This window comes from Pongo abelii, chromosome 4 (assembly GCF_028885655.2).
Source record: "Pongo abelii isolate AG06213 chromosome 4, NHGRI_mPonAbe1-v2.0_pri, whole genome shotgun sequence".
NCBI classification, from domain to species: domain Eukaryota; kingdom Metazoa; phylum Chordata; class Mammalia; order Primates; family Hominidae; genus Pongo; species Pongo abelii.
The window spans coordinates 108,273,097-108,297,036 of NC_071989.2; the positions used below are offsets into that span (position 1 = coordinate 108,273,097).

Consider the following 23,940-nt stretch of genomic DNA (forward strand, 5'->3'; position numbering starts at 1 on the left):
GACTTTGAAGAAAAACAAGGTTAATTTTTCTGATATTCTGATATCTTTACCTACATAGGCCAAAATTTAAAAATCAACTTAAAAATAGTCTTCATTTTTCTTTATAAGCATTTTCCAGTGTGCCAATAAATGAGCAGTAAATGAGCATGCAGTTTTGGGGCTCCGTGTGCAAACCACATTTCTCACTTGCCCATCTGCATTGCCAGTTAGGCTCTGCCAATAGGTGGAGCTAGAGGATGACTGCAGGGCTAGAGAATTTCCCTTGAGCTTTCTGCCTACTTTCTGCTCCTGTCAGCTTCACCCAGGCCCAGCTCTTTAATATCTGGGAAAAATTTTGCTCTAATAGCTTCAGCAATTGAACCGAATTTGCATTTTTCCCAACATTTGCAGAATCAGTTCCATCACAGGTCCTCAGAAACACTAGCACCTACTGCTCAGCACCCACTCCTCAGAAATCTGGTATTCATCTTCACAGCGAGCCTTCTCCAAGTTACTAAATTTCAATCATTTCAGTCTGTTCCCTTTGATTATCCAGTCCTAAGGATTTCAGCTGTCACCTGCAATTATTATCTTTGCGATACCATGGTTAAAACAGTTTTGTAGTAAATTGTCTCATGTTAAAATGTCTAATTTCATTTCTGATTTCTGAATTGACTCAGAATGGAGCATGTATTTACTTTACTCCATAATTATTTCAGAGTTTTATAAACATGACCACAGATTTGGGGTCTAAAGGACAACTGACAGCAACCAGCTGTCCTAGACAAACCAGAACATATGGTTATCCTAGATATGAGATTAAATATAATCCTAACTGAAATTCTGGGTAGCAATGCTATTTTCTTAATAGTTAGAACAAAAATTCTTCCTGGCATTGACCTCACATACCTGGAATCTAGGAATTGCTGCCTTATCTTTTTCTGTTGCTAGTCAGGTTGCAATATTGAGAATTGAACTCTTAATATGACTGTAGACAGAGGTACTGGTATTGCATGAATTGGTAACACACTACTGATCTTTTGTAAGAACACGTTTGATTATATTTCTGCTCTGCCTAAAACCATTCAATGGTTACCCAATTACATAAGATAAAGTTGAGATTTAGACAGTCGTTTCTCTGAGAAGTCCCAAAGAGTGGGTTATATGCCTCCTGAATGAATACTCCCACAACACTTACCAACTTACTGATACCATAACATTCAGAATAACATTATAATTACTTGTTTACTTGTCTGTATCAAGCTTTAAGCTATAATGTCTATGAAACCAGAACCTATGTTGTGTTCGCCATTGCTAGTGATGAACACACTGTCTAGAACACAGGATAATCTCAATGTACATTTTATTTCTACTTTATATATACAGAAAGAAAAATAGTGAAGGCAGTACTAGAATAAGCTCCCATTGTACAGGGTCAGTACCTCAATTTTTTGGATGGTTACTCTTTAAGTGAGAGTATAGATAATTGGGAAGGAAGGAGATACTCCTTTATTATCAGAAAAAGCAGTTTACTCTCAAACAGCAAACAATATGCTAACAACAGCCAGTTATTATAGTTCTTTATCTCTTGTAGTCAAGGGAAATTCTTCCTTAATTCTGACAATTGTTTGAGTGTAAACCTTAATATTAGTTATTTTCATCATTTATTTGTGCCTGCATTGGTATTTTATTAACAGGTTAACAAAGACTAAGTAATAGAGTGAAGTAAAATGCTATCCTTCCAGCCATCATTCTTATTCTTAAAATTATTTCATTTCCAGTATGTCAGAGATATCTTTCTTTATCAATAAATTTATGATAGTTGGATTGACATATTTTATTTAATGTACAATTTTTTAACATCACACTTCTTTTTCACTTACTAAATACACACATAATCCAGAAAATACCTTCCTGTGATGGGAACTATAGGAGCTATGCAGACTATTTTCAAGGTTTAAAATATCAATATTGAATTGAAATATTTTAGTCTATGTGTCATTTGAAAAAGCATCAAAGACATCTTATATAAAGAACATTTCAAAAATTAGTTTGTGAAACTGAAAACTGGAGTATGTTTTCCACTACCTTGGGGGAGTGGAGAATTGGAATTCACTTCAATGTTGCAGGTGAGCAACAGTATATACTTAAATTTAAATGTTCTCTTTCTATTTTTTCTAATTTATTATCATGGGAAATAGGATGACGATGCATTTCCCTGATAAAAGTAATTGATAGAAGTCTAAATAAATATGGGATTCCTATGTACATAATTTGGGGCTTTTCTTCCACAACACATCTCTCCGTTGTACTCACACTCATACAAGTACTACATTGACATATCAGTGAGCTACTTTTGGAAAAGTTCAATTATAATATTTTTAAAACATACTCTAAAAACATTACATTTATGTCATGAGGGAGTTACTTTTTTCCAGTGTCTTCGTTGAGAAGCGTTCTGAACTATATAAAGTAGAGAACATTTTATAACATTGTCTCTGGCATTTTGTGGACCACAGATTTTAAAAATATCTAAATCTGGATAGAATCAAAAGCATATTAATGTTTCTGCTGAGGAAAACTGTTATTACTCAGCAATTCAGTGGCTTTAGAATATACCATTCAATATGAAGAAAAAAACTTAGTCCAAGAAATGTAATATAGTCACTCCTTTTTCATGTGTTAACTTTCCCTAGATTATAATGATTTCATTCTTCAGCAAGACTTCAGAAAGCACTAGTGGGCTAGAGAATCTTTTTTTTTTCTTATAATTATTTTAATATCTTCCATGACTATGGACATTTTCCTTTTCTCATTGCTACTACTAGCTATTTTTTTTTAAGTTTTATTTTAAGTTCAGGGGTATATGGGCAGGTTTGTTATATAGGTTATCTTGTGTTATGGGGTTTGTTTGTACAGGTGACTGGTGCTTGGATAACTGGCTAGCCATATGCAGAAGAGAATCTTTTTATAATCTAATGAAAATTACCAACTTTCTTCTAGAGAGGTGCATATACACATACATTACCTATTGTTTACCATTTCAGGTTTTTCAGGAGTTTTCTAAAATCATTTATTGGTTTAAAGGCTTCAGAGGTATATGCAAATGACTGAAAATTCCACATTTTTATCCCAAACCTAATGCCTACGTAGATAACCTGCAGCCACTACACTTTGACATATCTAGAATGGAATTGTCTTCTGCTCACACTTACATATACTAGTTCATTTCCAATTTCAGTCAATGACAACTACTATCCACCTAGTTTTTTAATCCATAAATATGGAGTTATACTTTATCCTTTTTCTTTTAGTTCTCCCACCCAATCAATTAACAAGTCATGTCACTTCTGTGCATTTAATTATTCTCAAATATGACTTGTTCTTTTATCCCATTAAGCATTTATTTTCTTTCATCTGAATCCCCACCTCCAGCCTTATCCCTTCACAATATTTCTTCATACAGAAGCATTAAAATGTGCATTCTAAAATGCAGAAAAGACTACTCACTGCCTTTAAGATAAGACCAAACACTTCACTATGGCTTAAGAAGGCCTGTTGTAGTCTTGTGTTTTGAAACCTTTCCACAAGTGTTGTAAGTCTCTGTCATAATAAACTACAGACAGTACACAAATCTAAGATGTGCAATGATGCTGTGGGTCCTTGTTAAAGTTCTTTATGTAAAGCCAGAATTTGAAAATGCACTTTGCATATGAGAAGTCTCCTGGGCTTAAGGCAAAGAACAGAACAACCAAAAGATCTAGGTTCTAATCTTAATCTGACACTTGGATGAGTTATATAAAATGTTTGGACCTCAATTTCCTCATCAGTAAAAACAACTGGATTTGTGCCTTCATCTTTAGCAGTCTATGGTTGCCTTTTGCATCTCTTAGAGGTCATTAAATATGTTCAAGTTAATGTGTTGTCATCTAGTGGTTTTATTTCAGCAACATTTGCTAAAAATACTCAGTTTGTGAAGTAGAAAAAGAAAGACAATGATTACTATTTTACAAGTTATGAGGATCATATATTTACTTTTATAATTTTCTAATATACACAAAATATATATTTTAATATTAATTATATTTGTATTTTGTATTATCTGTGAAAAATATTTAATATTTGTTTTGTTGTGCAATTTATACTGTTAGTGTTATATTATGTATATCATTTATATTATCTTAATTTTATATTATTAGTTTTTCTTTATATCTTGCATTTTCAGTGTCACAAAATTTTCTAAATTCAATGCATCATAAAATTGTTACTTAGAAGAAAAAAGCAAAATTAAGAAACGCAGAAGAATGTATGTTAGAGAATAGCTGAGATAATTTAAATTATTACAGTTAGGTAAAGAATTTTTATTTGTAAGTTTTTTACTAACTAATGCAGACAAGGAGTATTTTTACACATATCTTTGTCATCAGTGTTAAAGCTTGAAATGGTTTTTTTTTTTTTTATTTGATTCCTCCTCTTTCTGCACATACTCTCCTGTCTGGTCTCCACTCATCTTTGTCCTGCTCTATACATTAGGAGGCCGAAACCAACAGACTCCTTCATATGAGCTCCCTGACCAGCTAGTTCATAGTTAGGGTTAGCTGCTGAGAGTCAGTGAAATAAGAAAGGTGAGATTTGATAACATTTCTTCCCAGCCCCCTCTCTATTTAGAGTTATTTCTCTGGCTGGAGTATACTGTGCTGTGAGTTTACTTCCTAGTAGCCTCTCACCCTTGGCTCCAGCTCTCACCATTTCATCATTTTCACTCTGATTCTCAAAAAGTGGTGTAATGTCTCCTTCTTTTTTTAATACTGCTACATCTTTACCCAGTCCCATCTTTAAATTACCTTTATTTAAACCATCTGAATGGGTTATATTTTATGTAAAATCCTGCTTGATTCAAAACTTCAAGGACATTTTTAGAGGAATGCATACATTGAGGAAATTATGTATTTTTTAATTATACAAATAGAAGCAAAAAATATAATTAATAATGTCTTCTGTTACTATTGTTTAAAAATGCAGAATTGGGTCCAATCACATCATTTTGAAATTTAATCTAGAAAACTTGAATGAACACTGTTAAATCCTAACTCAGTGAAAAAGTCCTGGTGAATTCATGGGGTGATGAAAAAATGGTTTTAAAATCAGAACGACATAGACGTGAATTCCAGCTCTATTACAGACTAAGTTAAATTAAGCCTGGTATCTACTATTTATGACTCAGTTTTATTTGACGAACTTTTAAGATCATTGTAAAAGTAGAAATAGAATAAAGAATGTGGGACATGGTATATTCTTACTGAATGGTAATCTCTTTAAATTTGTCACTATTTTTCTTTGCAATGGTTATCCTTAATGCAGCAATTTACTCTACAGACTGATATATCTCCATCTGAAACAGAGGTAGCATCTGCTTGAATGGACAAATTCAGAAGTGTACGTAGGATATGTTGGTGACTGAAAAATTCAATGCTATATATATGCCAAAAATACAGATGGCACTGTTGCCATTTGTGATGATTAATTGTATGTGTCACATTCACTGGGTTAAAAGATACCCAGATATCTCTAAAACATTATTTCTGAGTGTGTCTGTGAGGTGTTTTTGGAAGAGATTAATCTTTGAATCACTAGACTGAGTAAAGATCACCTTCCCCAATGTGGATGGGTATCATCCAATCAGTTGAGGGCCCACTTAATTAGAACAAAAAGATTGAGGCAAAGCAAATTCCCTTTCTCTTCTTGAGCTAGTACATCCATCTTCTCCTGTCCTTGGACATCAGACCTCCTGATTCTAAGACTGCTGGATTCCAGGACTTAACACTACCAGTACCCCAAGTTATCAGGCATTCAGCCTTAGTCTGGGAGTTTAACAATTGTCTCCTCTGGTTCTCAGCCCTTCAGACTGTGACTGAATTACATAACCAGTTTCTCTGGTTCTCCAGCTTACAGACAGAAGATCCTGTGGCATCTCAATTGCCATAATTTCATGAGCCAATTTCCATCATAAATCTCTTCTAGTAGATCTACATATATTCTATTGATTGTGTTTCTCTGGAGAATACTCACTAATGCATGATACTATTGGGCAAATTCAGAAGCTTGTGCTGAATCAACAGAGATAGACTTTACATGGCTATCATCTTCCCTTTGGCACACATTTATTTGTCATAACAATTGGACTAATGCTACCATGAATTCTTGTACTACATAGATCTCCGAATCAAGGGATCTAAGTTCCTTCTATCTGACTTATTTATTTGGTAGGTATCAAACAGAAAATCCCAAGTCTTAGAATGGAAACAAATTTTCAAAGATTACATAAATACAGTCAATACATTTGTTTAAAGTTAAATATAACATTCCCTCTCTGAGGGCATTAAGGTAAAACAGTGCATGCTTATTCTTGAGGAGACTGCAATTATATAAGGAAGAAAAAATCAACCTGAGAATATTTTTATTAGCTAGGTAAAACTTTAGTGTAAAGTGTACAATAATATTATTTTATAGGTATGTTGGGTAGAATATTATTGATTATATCAGATTTCATAGCTGAGGCAGAGCTACACTTGTATAACACTTTTTACTTCCCTCTACCTTATCATATATCAGATTGTTATATCATTTTGTTGGGTTCATCTTTCATTTCACTTAACTCTGAAAATTTTAACAGCAGAATTGTGACTTGTACCAAAATAATACATCACATAATTGTGTTCATCTAACTATGGCTTCATCAAAATTAAAAATAAATAGAATTTCTGCCTGACCACACGCCATCATATACAAGATTTAGAAACTAATAACAACAGGAGGGTAAAATAATTCTAAAAGCAAAGGGCTAAAGTATATAATAAATTAATAGTTCCTGAAAAACGGTAAGAAGAAGACTGACAGCCAATAGAAAATAGGTGAAGAATATAAGAAAAGTCATAGAAAATGTAGGGCAGGAGATCAGTCATTATAAGTGAAATGCAAATTAATTTTGCCCTTAGGTACCATTTCTCACATAGCAAAATGATAAAAATCTAAAAGTAGACTATTGATGGAGAGTAATTAGACAGTAGTTATAAATACACCAGCAATTGTAGTTTAGAAAATCAGCCTACACATATGCTTACATATGTGCAAAATGTGTGCAAAATGTAAAAGGTTTCTCATCAAGGCACTGTCTATATTAGCAAAGAATTTAAAAGAAACTGAATCTATCAATAAGAGGTAAAAAATTAAATTGTGAGACTCTTGCATGATGAAAAATAATATATATCTGCTAAAAGTGGGGAAAAGGTAGCTCTTCATGTATTATTATGAAAGGATTTCTAAGGTATGTTATAAAGTGAAAAGCATACAAAAAACAGAGTGTGCCATTATTTGTGTAAAAAACAAATAAAAATTATAGAAATTTCTCCTATTTTGCATACACATAATATTTTGGGGCTTTAGATTCTAATTGTACTGTGGTATTAAATTATCTCTCTATCACTTTTAAAGCAGTGGTATATCTATTCTATTTCCCCAAGATCTGCTGCTGGTGAGACAGCCAACACAGACTTGGCTTTCTCAATAAAAAGAAGGAATTAGTTTATGTCTGAAGAAAAGGTTAAGTATATTAAAAACGTGCTTCAATGGCATTTCAATTAATTTTGTCAAATACATTTTAAAGATAGTCTGATATAACAAGCATTATAATAATAATGATTAACAACATTTTAAAAATACTTTTCAAAAAGTACTATTATGCTAACATTTAACTTGCATCACAGTAGAAGGTCCTAAATATATGTCTTCCCACTGAATTTCTTCTAGTGGAAGACATTTCCTTTGATGGAAAGGAGACAGCTTTGTAGAAGAAACTCCTTGAGTTTTAATTAATCGGTATCTTTATGACCTCTAACACTGGTGCAATTTTTTTCCAATGACATAATGATACAAATAATAAATAAAATAACATGGAATTACATAAAATATTTAATGATATTACAAACATTTTACAAAGATCAATCAAAACTAGGAAAGATATATTACCAAAATTTTAAATAGCTTGGATCTAAACAGAATAGTATTCCTTACACCCAAATAGGAACCCAGGAAAAACATAAAATTTAAATATTGAGCATTAAATATCAGATGAATTCCAAATGTCCAGTAGAAAGATCAGGGTCTAAGAGGGTGACTGCTCAAAAATACAATATTCAATTATATTAATACATATATTAAACCATTATTAGCCTTTTGCTGTCACAGGATGTTCTTAGCATGTCTAATACTGCAATGTTCTTCATTATCTCATGCTTTTCTTGCTATCCAGTCTCATTTTTTTTCCAGTTTCCACTTTCTAATTCTAAGATTCTGCACTGAGATTTTTTGTGATACCTGAAGTTGCTCCGTTTTGCTTTTTAGGTTCTCTAGGTTACTGTTATGGTTTGGATATGTTTGTTTGACCCAGCCCAGTCTCATGTTGAAATCTGATCCCCAGTGTTGGGTGAAGGGCTTGGTGGGAGTGTTTGTATTATGGAGACGGATCTCTCATGAATGGCTTAATGACATTCCCAGTGAAGTGAGCGAGTTTTCACTTTTAGTTCCCAGGAGAACTGGTTATTGAAAAGAGTCTGGTACCTGGACCTTTCTAGCTTGCTTCCTGCCATCACCATATAGTGGGTTCCCCTTCACCTTCCACCATGACTGTAACCTTCCTGAGGCCCCTGCCAGAAGCAGATGTTGGTGTCAGGCTTCTTGTACAGCCTGCAAAACTGTAAGTCAAATAAACCTCTTTTCTTTATAAATTACCCAGCCTGAGTTATTAGTTTATAGCAACACATAAATTAACTAAGACTGTCCCTATTTCTCTCCTTGGGATACTTGTCCCCACATCTTGCCTCTGTAATTATTACTCATCTTTCAGACCTTGAGATACATGTCACTTTCATATGTTCCTTGATTCTGAAGTCCATGGTAGACATCACTCCTGCATTTTTTTCTAATGATACTGTACTTTCCTTATCATTAGTGTATCATACCGTTAATTGTTGCTCTCCGCCATTTACCTGTAAGCTCTATAAATGCAGGGATCATGACGATCTTGTTAAGTGTTACACCTAAGCATCTGCAACATTGAAGATAATCGCTACATTTAAAATAATGCTGTTATAAAGAAATTTTCAAATTTTGTCTGTGTGGTAACTTGTTATACATATTCCTTAAAGAAATGTTTTTGGAAAATCGTTCACATGCACTGCTGATGGAAATGTCAACTGTTTTGACCTTTTATGAAAGCAATATGGGACAATATATATATGTACACACAAATGCTCATATATTACTGTGTGTATATGTGTGTATATAGGCATATATGTATTTCTCAATGCAGTAAACCTATCTGCTAAAGTAAAGCTACGAGTAGGTAAGGTTGTACATTAAAAAGTTGCTTATTATAGTATTGCTTCCAGTGATGAAAAACAAACAGCAAAAGAAATATGGAATGCCTGTTAGTAGAGTAATTGTTTAACAATGTTACATTATATCCTTGCCATAAAATGTCACCAACCATTAACAAAAGTTTGTGAGAAATATCCCAGCTGACTTGAAAATATTTCACAAAGTATTATTGAGTGAGAAAAGCAAAATTCTGAGGGTGTGTATTTGGTGGCTCTAAAGAAGAATAAGAAAGGATGTTTTCTAAGTTGGCAACTTGATTTAACTGGTTAACTGAAGGAGACTGGAAAAGATATTGGTTGGAAGGAGACGAATAAAACAATAAAGGATAAAAAATAGAGACTGATCCCTGTAGAACATGTGTAATATAATTGTGTTTATCCCTTGCTCATAAAAATTTTGTGCATTCTTATATGTACAATAAAACTTTTAAATATAAATATGCAGTTTCCTGAATCTGTGCAAGTCATATGAAGCAATACCTAAGTATGTACCACAGACTTAATAATTTATTTGGTCCTGATTACCCCTAGTAAAACTAAGCAATGACTGCTGACATTTGTCCTTCAAAATTCTCAGGGAGAAAGGCAAAATGTCAGTCCTACTCAGTTACCTTCATAGAATCCATTACATTCAGACATGACTGAGAAAATTAAAGGTGTGCAGATAGCTGTCTGATACTCATTGGCTGGACACTTAAACAGAAAAAAGAAAATGAGGCTAGGCGCGGTGGCTAATGCCTGTAATTCCAGCACTTTGGGAGGCCAAGGTGGGCAGATCACTTGAGGTCAGGAGTTCAAGACCAGCCTGTCCAACATAGTGAAACCCAGTCTCTACTAAAAATACAAACATTAGCTGGGCATGGTGGCACACGCCTATAATCCCAGCTACTCGGAAGGCTGAGTCAAGAGAATCACTTGGACCTAGGATGCAGAGGTTGCGGTGAGCCAAGATCACACCACTGCACTCCAGCCTAGGTGACAGAGCAAGACTCTATCTCAGAAAAAAAAAAAAAAAAGAAAAGAAAACGAAAAGAGAAAGGGAGAAAAAAGAAAACTAGAGGGCTAAGCAAATGTTATCTATTTTGAGCACTAGACCTAGGGTCTAAATAAATAGGAAAAAGACAACTTTTTATAATTAGAGGTTCTTAAATATCAAATATAAGTGTCAAGATGAATACTGAAATGTAACCTATTTTATACTGTGTTTTGTGCATCAAATTAGAAAAAAATTACAGGTACTAATTTGGTATCCATACTCATTATATTGCTTTATTACTAGTAACATTTAAAAACAAATATCAATTGTATATGTCCACACCAGATATAAATATAGTTTTAATTTGTTTTAATAGAGGACAGAAGCAAGTCTATGAGACACAGAGAACTGAACTACGCTGAATTTGGCAAAGTGTTATGGTTTCATAGAAGATAAAATATTCGAGCAGGGAACTGTACTAGGTAGAAGTAGGGAAAAATACAGGGTCAAATACACATGCTCCTGCCCATAAAGACAAGGATCATATCAGTTTTCTAGTTTACCTTACATCTCCAATGTCTGGCAGAGTCCCCAGTAAATAATCATGTTTAAGAAATGCTTGCTGAATTAATAATTAAATGAATGACTGCATAAATCAAAATGACATTCTAGTAATTTACAACATAGTATTCAGCTAGGTAGGAGAAATTATTAGCAGATATTGATTATTAAAAGAATGAATGAGATATGAAAATAAGACTTAGTAACAATAAAGTATTAACCTCATTTTATAACCACTTTATTCTTTTAGCAAAAAGTGATCTATGGCAGTTTTGCAGAAGAGAATGGAAAAGAAGTTTGGAGCTGCTCAAAGGCTACAAATGCCATGCTAGGAAGTTCACTTCATCCTTTAGGAAGATAATGGAGATGCAACAGAACTTTTATATATATTCATATATTTTAATATATTATTTATTATTTTTATTTATTATATTTAGTATATTTATTATCTATTGTTATAAATATATACTTATATATTATTATATTTATTATTATATATTATATATATTTCATGTCACTTAATGTATGAGTAAAATCAGTAAAAAAGCTATAGTCGAGCCTTTAAATAGAAAAACAAATTCCCCTACAAATAATAATTATTGCCCCACTTTCTCTGGTATGTCTTTGTCATTTTGTGACTTGCCTCCAATTGACCAAAATTTAACTACAAACTTCCACAACTCACAACCCTACAAAAATGTAGACTGAAATAAAAAGAATAAAATATATGTTTCAAAAAATATACATTAAGCATATTGGAATATGCTTAATATATAGGAATATTATATTATATTATATATAATTATACTATTATATTATTATATACATAAAATATATATGAAGTATATATTGGAATATTGCCATATAATTATTCACAATTTTAGAACCTCAAGACTTTTTAAAGTTACTTTGAGTTATTTGCAAAATATAGTGCAGAAACTTTTTAATAATCAGTTAACTTACCTTTAGGTAAATGCCTAATTAAGAAGCTTTGCAAATATGGATGGGAGTACCCATATCCTAGGCCCTGTTACCATGTTAGCCTCCTTGTAGTTTTCCTTTTCATCAAGTGCAAGGTAGGCATACCTCATCAAGTCAAGATGGAACATCCTGCATTCTAAAGAATTCATTTCAATATAGCTAAAGGTTAAAGAAAGGACAAAAAATGCCATTACTCTTAGAGAATACTTACTACGTGGCCCTTGGCCGACATATAAAGAGGGGATGATATATCAACCTCTGACTTAAATATCCCTGCCAGTTACCAGTATCTTTTCATGACATTTCAAAATGTTAATTAATTTCTGCCTATGGTTACATCTTGTGGATTTTTGTTTGTTTTAAGAGTTATCCCACCTGGATAACTCAGCTGAGCAGGCATCAGCTGTCAGAGTAGCCATTTAAAGCAGCAAGACAGAAATAAAAGACTTCAGCCTTTAGTCACCTCCTGCTATGGTATAAGCAAGAGTCTAAAACCAGAGAAAACACTGACTCACCCAGTTTCATTTTCCCTCATGAAAAAGCACAGATTTGGGGGCCATCTCATTTTTGAGGAAGCCCAGAACAAAAGGCAGTGACAGTAATTATGGAATCTGGGAGGCAGGATGTGAGAAAGGGGGTGAGGTTGAAGGGTGATGGGTTAGGAATGATATTAAGTCAGAGTAGAGAAAAGTGTCTTGATGTTTCCCCCTTCTCCCTCCATCAAGAGGCCTAGGCAAAGGCATCTGAAGACCCCTACCCAAGGCCTCAGAAAAAGAGACCTAGGAGTGCATGTTCTTACCAGGCAAGGAATGTAAATAAGGGAAGAACAGAAGGGGCAAGGGAGGGCTGGGATCTTGAGGGCAACTCTTCTCAGAGGCTGCCAGGAACTAGCTGTGCACCCGCTCTGTGTAGGGAGGGTAGCTTCCCTGTGTGACCTGCCAGGTAAAGCTTTTGAAATCACCTATGGTCAGGCCTGAAAAATCACACACAGGTTTTAATTAGGAGCTGGACTCCTTACCAATTCTATTTTTCTAGAAGAATATACAGAGTCATTGTTTTATTTCTTTGGTATGAAGTCAAGAAACTATAATTAGTCCAGGCTTTTGATACATGTTTAACTAAGTTCAATATATTGACAGTTGAATTATACATTTTCCAGATGGCAAAAGATCACATATCTGGCAGAGTTTCTTAGTTGAAGTTTCTTTTTGTATCAATTAATGTATGGTTATTCAATAGACAATTACAAATCATGTAATCTATTCTAATTTTTTAAGCAATTTGTATTTCTTATATCTTTTCGAGGAAAAAGTCAAATTTGAATAGATCCAGTAAGGTACATGTCAATATCTGCAGCTCCTTATAAAAAGCTAAAAATGCAGCAATTTACCTCAACTTTTATCTCTGATGCTGGTGATTAATTTTTCCCAATGTACCCTCTTCTCTGGGACTTGGCTGTATTACAGTTTTCTTTTAAAAAGTCTTGTTCCATATAACCAATAGAATCTTTGTGTATTAAATACACATACACACACATTATTGTAGTATCATTGTGCTGGATGAATAATTTTCATAAATTCAAGAGCTAGAGAGGCTATATGTAAATAGATAATTGAATTATAGTGGGAAATGCACAAGAAACAGAGTAATTGTTTCTGAGAATGGGTCAGTGAAATTTTTATTAATAAAATGGCATCTAAACTGGGGTTTGAAGAATAAGTTTTTTTAAAAAATACAATTAATGAAGTGTAAAGGGATATTGTATTTTATATGATAGGAAACCATCAATTGAAGATTTTGTCTAAGTAATAAATAATAGCAAACAATCTAGCAAACAATATTACCTCTATCAGTTAAGATGGATAACAATATACTTTAAAAAGGTTACTAAATTTCCACTCATTGACTAATACTGTAACTCCACAGTAACGATGTAGTTTTATAAATATAAAGCTGATAATTCATAATTATTATATCTTTCTTACAACATGGATTTTTTTATATTGAAGAGGATTGCTGCAAATTTTCTCCTCCAGAATTTTATATAATCTGTAAAATGGTAAGTATGAAAATTATAATAATAAATAATACACCACTAGATATCCTTCTGTACTATACCTTTCCTGATACCAAGGATCATGGGTTGTTTCTATTATTTTAAACGATTTCAAGAGTTCTCTAAATATTTTAATATCTTTGAATTATTTGCCCATGAGTAACTACATGAATTGGGCAAAATTATTCTTACTATGAATATATCAATAGATAAATTATAGAATAAATTCACAGAGCATATTTGAGATTCTCTACTTATTATTTGGTGTTCCATATCTTGTTCATTCTGGAAATGAGAAAGAATTCCTGCAAACTGAACAACAGATTCTATTTCCACTTCTATGCAAGTGTGGACCTGGATAATAACAACGACAGTACACATGAATGGGGAGTGACAGTGGTGGCATAGGGTGACCTGATTCCCTTATATGTTTATAGACCTGTAAAGTCTAGGATGTAGTTTCTTAGTTATTTTTGTTATTATAGACAAGAGAGAGGAAAAATGATCTTTAATGTGCTGTTTCAGAGCATGAATCACACTTTACAAGCCATTCCTGTCAGCCCATAATATAAACTAATCTTCTAATAAGACACTGTGTCCTTCCATATAGTTCAGTGAAGTGCATAGTGATTTCAACCTTAATGGAAAATGATTATCTTTTGCTGAGGTGACCTTTTAACCCAAACTACAGTCCAAGTTCATCTCTATATTTTACTAGCATGTCTATTAACATTGTGTTCATGTAATAGAGCATATTACACAAAGCATTATTGGGCTGAATTTTCATTATAAAATAACAACAATCTTCACAGTATAAATCATCTTTGACTGCAAGGAAAGCTAATGTGAATGTGGGTGAGCTAACATCTATCTCACCCAGGACACCTGTCCATACAGTATAAATACAATATGTAAGACTTTATTTCCCTTTGTTTTCTATTTTTTAAAACTAAGACCTTAGTGGTTTATTGAAAATGATAATACTACCATTCAGTATATTTGACGAGGAAAATAACTTGTAACTCACATATTTTAATTTTGTCCTTCATGTTTTCATTTAATCTAATTTCTTTATAGGTCATAGAGCTTTTCTTATTGGTAGGAAATGTAGTTAGAGTTAATATACACACAAGTGTGTGCACTCATGTAACACGCAGGCTCAGCTATATATATATATGTTTTATATATACATAAAATAGGATATCCAAACAACATATTAGGAACAGTTAAAAATAATTCCTAAATAGCAATGGAATTAAATGCAAATAAGTTTTCTAAAGTATTTGACACAGTTTATTATCTTAAATATTTCAGCATATTCTTTAAGATTTTATGAGAACCCATTGTTATTAACAATTCATTTTAAGCTTCTGCTCTGACTCTTTCTGTTTTACTACAAATTCCTAATTAAGAGTGCTTGAATGACCTTCATTGAATTGTTTGTGGTTGTTACGCCGCAGTTTGTTTATTGTTGAAGTCCCAATTTCCACTATCTGGACACAGAGAAAGAGGTGAGGGAAAGAAAATGGCAATTACATGTTGTTAAATAACTACATAAATCATTCCTTAAAGACATCTATAGTGATTTGTTGATTGTTTACAGCCCTTTAAATTTTGAACACCCCCCCACACGTAGGCTTTTACATTTGATTAAAAGGAAGAAAAATTCTCATTCTTGTTTACTGACTTCCATTCACACACCCCAGAGTAATGTGGCTGGACTCCAGAGTATAAATCTGAGCTGAAACTGTTGTGTGTCTAATAATGATAAACATTACACAAGCCCGTTTAATTGGCAGAAGCTTTAGTTTAGTATATTTAACTGATTATAAATAGGAAATAGATTATTTTACTAAAATAACAGACTTTTTTTCTAAAAACACTATTTCTTACTCACATATGGTTGTCAAATAGCTTTGAATGGCCTAGATTATTCACTCCATATACATTTATTCATTTTAGTCAACATCAAATTCCTATTATGGCTATCTATGCTATTCTATGCATCTCTCATAGCATGCTATAGTTGTTTGAGAAACTCAAGCCAAAAAAAAAAAAAGTGACTCTCTGTGCACAATCCATGCCAATGAGGCTTTGATAATCAGGCCAATCACTTAATTACAAGTTTGTATTTCTATTCCCACTGAGATGTGCCAATTAAAAGAATTTGACTTTAATTCCAAACAACATATTAGTCTAATTACCTGATGTACTGCCTGCTTTGAATTTTGTTTAACCTTGTGCGTGTATGTGTGTTTGTGTTTGTGTGTATTTAATACATGATCTGTAAAGTATTGTGAATTACAAGGTATAGACTATAATTTCAAAAATGAATCTGGGTCTACCTTTTCAAAACACCTTGTATCTTCACCCAGGTAACTTGAATTTCATAAATAACAACTGTGTGTCATTGGTCTTGAAGGCCTCAAATTATTTAAACTGGTGGTCTCATTCCCTCTATGTTAGAAAAAAATGTAAAAGCTCTTTTTCAGCTAATGATTAACATCACTGTGTAAAATAAATTTGATCATTTGAAATACTAACAAGGTGATTTATGCACATGCTGACTACCTTCATTTTTCAGGATATTGCAAATTAATCCTATCACTGCAGAAATTATGTGCTTTAGAGTTGCATAGAAAAAATGATTGACAAGTCATAATCCTAAGGGACAGCTATACAAATTATTATATTTCTAAGGTATTACTTAAAGAAGAACTAACTTTTCAGTTCTCCAACGAATTCAAGGTTTGGGAACTTTTTCCTTTGACTGAGAAATCAGAATATGACAATGTCAAAAAAGTGAAAACTGTCAATGTTAGAACAGATCAAGTCTCAAGCAAAAACACTGCTGTCTGTCTGAGATCTAGAATCAAAGTGTAGAAATTATTTCCCCATGGGGCAGAGAATAATAAGCCCCTAATTAAATGAAATAATGGCTCTAGGATATGTGACCTGATGAAAATTATAAAAATCAGAGATGATATTCAGAAGCTAGTTTAAAAGAAATTTTTTAAAACTCTGCATTTTATTTCTTCCAGATGTAGAATCCAAAAAAAGAACTTTAAACTTGAAGATACATCTCTCAAATGTACTTAATATTCAGAGTATAATTAAATTTTGCTCCTTTAAGACATATGCCTTTTAAAATTCTGAACCTTTCCATGTTCTGCATTGTAATAAATATAGTTGAATATTATCTTGTGAAATAGTTGACTCAAATTTATAATTTTAAATAAGCAGTGCTAAATAACAGAAAGGAAATGATAAGAAATTGAATAAATGTAAACAATGATCATCTAAGTAGAATAAGGGAGCATGAATAATACTTTAACAAGAAATGCAACAGTAGGAACCAGAATCAGAAAAAATAATAATTCTTTTTCAGCTAGCTTGTTGTTCATGTACAGAAATAATACCAATTTTCACATGTTGATTTTGTATCCTTAAACTTTGCTGAATTTCTTGTCAGGTCTAAGAGTTTTTGGTAGAGTCTTTAGGTTTTTGTATACATAAGTTTATGTCATCTGCAAACAGAGATAAATTGACTTCTTTCTTTCTCGTATGGATTCCCTTTATTTCTTTCTCTTGCCTAATCGCTCTGGGTAGGACTGCCAGTACTATGTTGAATAGAAGTGGTGAGAGTGGGGATTCTTATCTTCTTCCAGTTCTTATAGGAAAAGCTTTCAGCTTTCCCCCGTTTGCTAGGTTAGCTGTGGGTTTGTCATATGTGACATTCATAGCTCTGAGCTACTTTCCTTCTAAACCCAATTTATTTAGAGCTTTTATCATATATCACTGTTCAATTGTATCAATTGTTTTTCCACACCTGTTGAAACGATCATATACTTTTTGTCCTTCATCTAGTTGATGTGATGTATCACATTTACTTATTTGCATATGTTGAAACATCCTTACAACCCTGGGATAAATCTCACTTGATCATGATGTATTATCTTTTTGATATGCTGTTGGATTCAGTTTGGTAATATTTTGTTGAGAATTTTTGCATGTATGTTTATTACGGATATTGGCCTGTAGTTTTCCTTTTTTGGTGGTGCTTTTACCTAGTTTTGGAATCATGGTTATGTTGACCTCACAGAATGAGTGAGAAAGAATTCTCTCTGCTTCAGTGTTTCGGAATGGTTTTAGAAGAAGTAATATTAATTCTTCTTTAAAAGTTCAGTAGAATTCAGCACTGAAACTATTTAGTCCTGGGCTGTTTCTTGGTGAGAGACTTTTTATTAATGATTAAATCCATTAGTTGTATTGGTGTGCTCAGGATTTTTACTTCTTGGTTGAATCTTAGTAAGTCGCATTTATCCGGGGCTGTGTCCATTTCCTGTAAGTTTCCTTTTAATTTATTGGTGGATAAAGAAACCAATAAGTCAACTTCATTTACAATACCTATGAAAAATAGTTAGGAATAAATTTAACCAAATAGATGAAAGACCTCTACAAGAAAAACCGCAAAATAACAATTGAAGGGGATACAAACAAATGAAAGATACCCCATGCTCATGAATCAGAAGAATTAAGAAGATGAGCACACTGCCCAAAGAAATCTATGGATTCAGTGCAATTTCTATCAACATACCAATAACATTCTTTAATGAAATTGAAGAAATATTCTAAAATTTGTAGGAACCATGAAAAAACCCATATAGGGAAAGCAATCCTAAATTAAAAAAAAAACAAAGCTGGAGGCATCACACTACCACATTTCAAAAGATATTACAAAGCGATAGTAACCAAAACAGCATGGTACTGGCATGAAAATAGACACACAGACCAATGGAACAGAATAAAGAACCCAGAAATTAATTCATGCCTCTACAGGCAATGCATTTTTGACAAAGGTGCTAAGAGCATTCATCAGGGGAATGACAGTCTCTTCAATAAATTTTGCTGGGAAAACTGAATATCCATACACAGAAGAATAAAACTAAATACCCATCTCTCACCTCATAGAAAAGAAAAAAAAACTCAAAATGAATTAATGACCTAATGTAAGACCTGAAACTATAAAACAACTGAAAGAAAACACAGGGAAAATGCTTCAGGACACTGATTTGGGCAAAGATTTTATAAATAAGACCTCAAAATCATAGTCAACAAAAGCAAAAATAAACAATTGGGATTTATCAAACTAAAACGCTTTTGCACAGCAAAAGAAACAACAGAGTGAAAAGCAACCACCAGAATGGCAGAAAATATTTACAAACTGTTCATGCTATAGGGGATTAGCATCCAGAATATATAAAAACTCAAACATCTCAACAGCAAAAAAAAAAAAAAAAAAAAAAATCGAATTTAAAAAATGGACAAATGATCTGAACAGACATTTCTCAAAGGAAGACATATAAATGACCAATAAATGAATTTTAAAATGCTCAACCTCACTAATTATCATGGAATGCAAATCAAAACCACAATGACATATCTTCTCATGCCAATTAAGATGACTGGTATAGATAAGACAAAAAAAAAACAATAAATGCTGCTGAGGATGCAGAGAAAAAGTAACTCTTTTACACTGCTAGTAGAAATGTAAACTAGTACAGCCACTATGAGTTTCCTCAGAAAACTACAAATAGAACTAACATATGACCCAGCAGTGTTACTCCTGGGCATTTATCCAAATGAAAAGAAATCAGTATATTGAAGAGACATCTGCACCCCCATGTTTATTGCAGAATTATTCACAATAGCTAAGATATAAATCAACCTAAGTGTCCAATAACAGATAAATGAATAGACAAAATCTGGCATGCATACACACACACACACACACACACACACACACACAAACAATGAACTGCTATTCAGCTACGAAAAGGATGAAATCTTATCATTCCTAGATAGATGGAACTGGTTAACATTATGCTAAGTAAAATAAGCTAGGAACAGAAGGTTGAACACAACATGTTCTCATTGAATTTTGAAGCCAGATTAAAAATAAGCTTATCTCATGGAAATAAAAACTAGAGCAGAGGCTACCAGAGGCTAAAAAGGGTAGGAAGAAGAAGAAAGTGAGAGATTTGCTAAAGGATACAAAATTACAACTAGACAGGAAGAATAAATTCTAGTGTTCTATAACAATGTAAGATGACTACAGTTACCAATAATACATAGTTTCAAATATCCAGAAGTATATTGAATGTTCCCAACATGAATTATAAATGTTTGAGATAATAGATATGCTGATTATCCTGATCTGATCACTATATATGTGCCCAAACACCACGATGTACTCCATAAATATGTAACATTATTATGTTCCAATTAAAAATAAAGTATTGAAAATAGATGCTAAGGTAATATAAAATTATAGGAATTTACTCCAGAATTTTGCAAGTAATCATGCAGATGAGCCTAAAGAAAACCCAGATACCTTTTCTAAATAACCAGCTGAGTGCCAGAAAGTCATTTTACTATATCTATCTATCTATCTATCTATAGCAAAATGACTTTCTACAGTAAGATATATTATATATATCTTATTGTAAATTCTCCCTCTAAACAAGGGTTTTTTAAGAAACTGAGGTCTTTCATGCTCCATATAGCAGTATAGAGGAGAAAAACTGGAACTCTTCATTTCTCATTGTAGAGAGTCTCAAAACCACATTTGTGACACACTCTTTTATACTATTACCACAGGCTTGGTTTTAAACATCTCAGAACTAAAACACTGTACATAAGAAAGTTGTAAAAGAAGTTTAGAGAAGTATAACAGAAATGATTAGGAGAATATAGGTCCTGACTTGTGAAAAAAAGATTTTAATAAAAGAACTCTGTATAACTGTGCAAAAAGATAACTAAAAGGTAAGACGATAAAAGCCTACAAATATATGGACAGTGTAAGAATAGGTAGGACAAGAAATTATTGAACATTTCAAAGAGGGAATTTCTAAAGTATAGAATGAACAAATGGGTTGAGTTTAAATGAAAAGGCAGAATATCATAAAGAAAAAAATCTTCACGTATAGAATGGATTCCAGAGAGTGGTGGATTTACAACTCATAAGGCAATATTTTGCACACCCCTTCCCTGCTCCATGTATGCACACACTAATATCAATAAATACACATGCTAATAAGAAACATATAAGAGGGGCTCATTTGTAACTGGAACAGAACAACGTAGGATTTTTCATTTACAATTTTCATGTTATAATCATTTCTGCTTTCACAGATGGCTATATTTATCTCTTAATAGATATAAGAATTATAATTTTGCATTAAATAAATATCTATCCATCCCATTCAGCATCCTATGATGCTGAGTGAAAAGTCGTAATAAGGAAGCCACTTGCAGAATTATAGAAACAGTAGGCTTTAAAGCTAAGGCACATTAATTCCTAAAGAATCAGTGTCTTACAAATGACTATCAAGTGTCTGCATAAACCCTTTTTTATGCAGAATTTTTCAAATCCTGACAATATCTATGTCGTCTACAACATACACTGTTACACAGCCTTCCATTTCAGGGAGCTCTGTTTTATTCCACCTAACTTTATAACTATATATCCTAATTTTACTAATTCCACTTTTAAAGTTGTACAAAAAACACATTTGAAGGCAGCTACCGTAACACACTTAGATAAAACTTTCCTATATGTTTTTTTCAAGGTCACATTATTTTGACACATGCTCTATCTCATCATAATCACTTCTATGTGTTCTTTTATTTATTGAGTTTTTTTTTTAATTTGGTGCCAGGAGCTAACCATAATACAGTGAGTTCATTAAAAAAGAACCAGGATGAGTATAAGTTATCTCAATTTACATTACAGGGAGAATACAGCAAAATAAGCCTGGGCTCTCCACTTGCAATTAGGTAATTTGTATAGTAATGGAACAAAAATGTGAGAGACTCTTTGTCTTTATAAATTGTTATATGGCACGAGGGCTTTTCATGTTTGCTACTTCATAAAATCTCTGTAAATGACAGAGAATACCCACTTCTCAAATGTGAAAGGAAAGTTGTAATTGAAGGTCATCTCTGTTTACTCTCTCAGGAAGGCAAACAACTGATAAGGGATTTGGGGGAAGCTGGAGAAAGTTTTTGAGATCTAACTAGTTTTCTCTACATCTCTTAAAGATGGTGGATAGGAGAAGACAAAATCCATTGCTTGGAAATTTATATATAAGATGGTATAAAGATATTGATCAGCAAAAAGCTGATGGAAATTGTGAATAATATTTTATTATATAATATTAAATTGAATTTCAACGCCAATGTTGAAAAACTATTTTTATTGGTACATATCACTTAGTGTTCTGCAACTTCCTTCTACTGATCTGTGAATTAATTACTTAGCAAAAACCTGGAAATTGCCCCGACAGTATAATAAGTCACTTACACGCCCCATATTGATATAATTAATGATAGACTAAAATATGAGAATTCCTGTATAAATTCTGGTACTGATATTTATTCAGTTTGATTTTTTCTAGGCAGAAAGTGTTATATTTATGTATGTTAAAATTTATCTTATCAAATCTATTTTATTCTTTCTCCATGGTATTTCTGGATTCTGTTTCTGATATTTAAAAAGGACTATCATCTTGAAATATATTCTAACAAAATTTGATAACCATGTTTTATAAATCCTCATTCAAATTAACCAGAAAAAAATGAGTGAGAGTATAATGGATGAAGATTTATACAATTAGAATCATTTTTCCTCTGTAAGAATATAAGTCAAGAAATAATGTCTATCATTGCATGAGTTATTAATCCACCTAGTTGCACTAACATTCATCACATTCAAATATTATCTTCCTAATATAAAAATATCATAAGGCGATTTGTGAAATGAATAGAAAAATAAAGTCACACAGTGACATTTACCTATTGAATAAATATTTGTTTAAATATCAAAACTAGCAACCTTATTTAAAGAATAGTTGTTATAATAAAGAGACCCATAGTTTTTACAATGTTTGTACACACACGTCTGTTTTTATAGTAAACATATACAGATATATAGTGATAAATAGGTTATCTTCAATATACTCACAAAATGTTATGTTTATCTTGACATATAAGTATTAAATTGAGAGCTATAACATATTCAATTTTCTCATGTTGAAAGAAACATTAAATAGTTGTTGCAGCATAATATATAAAGAGCAAAGTGTTAAGGTCAGATGTCTAGAATCTTTGTTCTGACTCTGCCAAAATTAATAATTTAATTATTTAATATTATTTAATAATAGTAACTCATTATGCAATGATAGCCATAATTTCTTGACTAATAACTCTTTCTGAGAAAAAATGATTCTAATTGTATAAATCTTCATCCATTACACTCTTACTCATTATTTTTGCTGAATAATTTGGATGAGGATTTATAAAACATGCTTATCAAATTTTGGCTTCAGTTTATTCATTGAGACAATAAGAAAATGATATTAGATTATTTCCAAATTCTATTTTCTTCCATATATCCTATGAGATCTAAATATATTTAATTTATATATGTGTCGAATTCCAGTCATCTGAAAAAGATTGTTTTGAATAATATGATTACAGCATCATTGATACTTAATGTTTTGAATGTAAACCTTGTATTTTAAAATATGCTATTGTTTGTTCTGCTGAAATGTATATCTATTTGACAGTCCTATTTTTTAATTGAATATTGTGAAATTCTAATGGCTTAAGTGATTGTCATTTCTTAAAACTTGAATACTCACTATCCACTATGGTTGTACTTTTTTGTCTCTTTTTTATTGGAAATGGACTTTGCAATATTCAATCATTAAATGTGTTTAGCTGAGAAAATGATATTTATCAAGTATTGAATTTGTTAGTCTACCAATATTATCTCAACTGCAAAAATGTCACACCATCTTGGCATCCTAAATAAAACAAGATACACTGGTTTTTGCTGGAATCTCTCCTCAAGTAAATCACCCAGAAAAATGCATGAAAATGTGGAATGG

General features: G+C 32.3%; 1 long non-coding RNA gene across 4 annotated transcripts in view; it reads right to left on the reverse strand.

The window, feature by feature from the left end:
- LOC134761414 (uncharacterized) overlaps nucleotides 1-23,940 on the reverse strand; it is a 127,657-nt gene that overhangs the window by 26,816 nt on the left and 76,901 nt on the right. The window lies entirely within an intron of this gene.